This window comes from Pinus tabuliformis, chromosome J (assembly GCF_031772625.1).
Source record: "Pinus tabuliformis cultivar Carrire ecotype Pingquan chromosome J, CPIR1, whole genome shotgun sequence".
In the NCBI taxonomy this organism is placed as follows: Eukaryota; Viridiplantae; Streptophyta; class Pinopsida; order Pinales; family Pinaceae; genus Pinus; species Pinus tabuliformis.
In genome coordinates this window covers 1313100275-1313103264 of record NC_142295.1, presented here as the reverse complement: position 1 = coordinate 1313103264, position 2990 = coordinate 1313100275, and positions in this window count along the sequence as shown.

The window sequence follows — 2990 nt, the reverse complement described above, 5'->3', positions numbered from 1 at the left end:
GGAGGATGTTCTGACGTAAATATAGTGAAGACAATCAAACGATCATATGAAGGATCTACTGCACCCAAAGTAGTTAGTAGAGCTTTCCTTTTAGATGGGCACAACTGGAGGACTTCTAGCATCGACATGGAAGTGGGGGATTGTGCCAAGTCATCTACTATACTGTATGTATGAGAAACTCGGTTAGAAGCCGCGTTACGCCATAATGGTCCCTTGGGGATCTTAGGAATTGACTCAACTTTAGGTTGAGGGATTTGTATCAGACTATTTGGTGTCATAAGAGGCTTAGTAGATGCTTTGGTTTTGGACTCAGTGGCAGACAAAGTTGATGGTTTTCATATTAACGCAACCAATTTTGCAGGTTGATATGAGATGTATTGACCTTGTCAAAATTCATCGTGAGGATCTAGTAGTCACCAGGACTATAATGTTAGGGAAGGTGAGTGACTGGACCTGGCTGAGGTTGAGCAGCAACAAATCCTTGTTGAGGGAAAGGATTTGTGAGTACTGCCAGTTGGGATAGCATGGAATTTTGAGGAAGTTGTTGTATGGGCGGTTGGCCTGTAGAAGCTACTTGGGCTTCCTACATTTGGCGCATCTGGGGTAAGAGGGGACACTCATGAGTATAATGGCCATGTACACCACAACGTGCACAAGGCTTTTTCATATGAATAGCCATGTTCTGCTTGGGTTGGTCACCCTGTTACTGGTTGTTGGTGTTAGGATGGTTCCCCTAGGGTTCATTAGGTTGATTACCTTAGTTACCCCGGTTACCCTTGTTACCTTTCCCCTTATTATTTTTCTTCTAATTTTGGGGATTGATCGCACTCTGTTGTGCAAACACTTCACCCTGAGGGGGAGGTGGTTGCTTGGGCTGAGGATGCATGGGAGGTTGTGGTACTAATACCTGAGGGGCGGGAGTGCTTGATGGTGCATAGGTATAAGATGGTGAAGGGGCAATGGTCTAGTAGACAGGTTGAACGTTGGCTGGCCTTGAAAACATGTTCCTAGCAGGAGAGGCATAAGTGTTGGATGAACTAGTACCCCCCTATGGATAGCAATAACTTTGTTGATTAAATGGCAAAGGATGTGAAATGGCTCCAACAATACCATCGACGACATGAGATTCCCCCAGTTCATTGGCACCTCCAAGACGAGGGAGGTTTGGAATGACATTATAGACATAATCAAATTGAACATAAATCAAGTCATATCTTTGAGCGATTTGGAAAGATTCTTCCTTTGTTTGAGGAAAATTGGATGCAACATCTTTGGCAATGGGTGATAAAAGGTTCCTAAGAAACCAATTGAGGTTGACACGATCTTCGAAGGGAGGGGCACAACATGTTCTCCATGATTAGAAAGACGAGTGGTAGAGTACTGATAGAATGCGGTCAAGATCTACGTATTAGTGTCTTATGAGAGAGGTAACTGAAAATATGATAGGAACACTTTAGCAAGCGTCACGAAAATGGAATGAGAGGTGGCGGGTTGGTCTACATACCATTTTGCAGCATCTTTAGTGAGTGTGCATTGGAACAACCAAAGATGAATGGAGTCATCGATGATGGAATTAGATAAACACCACATATGAAAGGAGTGGATGTGATTGGTGGAGTCCTCTCCAAAAGTACCCTCAAACGTTTGGATGCCAGAGGGGAGCTTAGTTGTCATAGTTGGCCAACCAGTATCGTGATGTATAGGGTTATTTATCATCTAGCTAAAATCCAGGAGACTTAACGTAGCCATGAAAGGTAGCATGGGAGTTGCTGAAATAGTTCCTGAGATGGTTTTGCTAGATGTGTCTACCGACATAGAACCGAAGCCAACACCATGTTCTATTCCTACACTTGCAGTGGGTCCTGACATGATGACGGTATATGGTGAAGGATGCTCAGAATCAGATGAACCAGAAGAAGATTTAGCATGGGGACTCGGGGGATTATGAACTCGAACCTTCCGAGGATGAGTAATATGCACAAGCAAAAATTGGGGATGGAGGTCTAATATTCTCCTCGACAAATGACTTGGTAGCACAATGGTGGTAAGACAAAAGTGACACACGAATGGTGAAGGGAGATCAATAATATGTTTTTGTCTCTGTGTGAGGAGATCAAATAATTACATTAAGTCTTGGCTTGTCGGTGTAAACCAAGTACGCTTAGCTTAAGTTGTGATTGTGTGTGCAAGTGTGTTTATTAATTAAGCCTAGATCGTCTCTGGAAAAAAGAAAGAAAAAAGATTGTTGAAATAAAATGAAATTAAAAACAGAAAATGAATAGAAAATCAATTAACTAAACCCCACCCAGATTGGGTTTGAGAAAAATGTGTTGGTTGGTGGAAAAATCAATTGAAAACACACTAAAAAGGCCAAGAGATCCAAGTGTTGGTGTGACTAGGATCAAATGACACTATGTTTCTAGAAATTATTGCAACAACAAGAAAAAAAAAACAGAGAGGAAAATTGTTGCAAAAAGATAGGGAGATGGGTGTGAAACCTAGGGAAACCAGTGGGACCCTAAGGCAAATGACCAAACAAGGTTTAAGATGAAATATTGGATGGAAACAATCTATCTTTGAATATATGAAATATAAAGGTATAGATATGGAAAATATGGTTGAAAGCGTTGTGGAAACTCAGATTTCTTACTTAGCTAAACTCCATCTATAAATGTGGAAGTGTACTAGAAGCCCTAAGGGCCTAAATTCCACTTCGATGAGAAAAATAGAGTACATCAAGGCCTAAGTAGGATAGGACAGTGGTCAACCAACCGAGTAGACAGATCTCGACATAACCCGGAAATAGATCTGAAAAAATCCCAGAAACCCTAAAAATCATAGGTACTAACCTGATTCTTGTGGATCACACTTTTTGGGAAAGAAGCTGTGCTATGGACCTCTAAATTGCACTTTTGGGGTAGAAAAGTGCGATTTCTACTCCTCCATTCTCAATTGGCAAGTCTCAAAAAAGTTTGTTGTCTTTATCACGG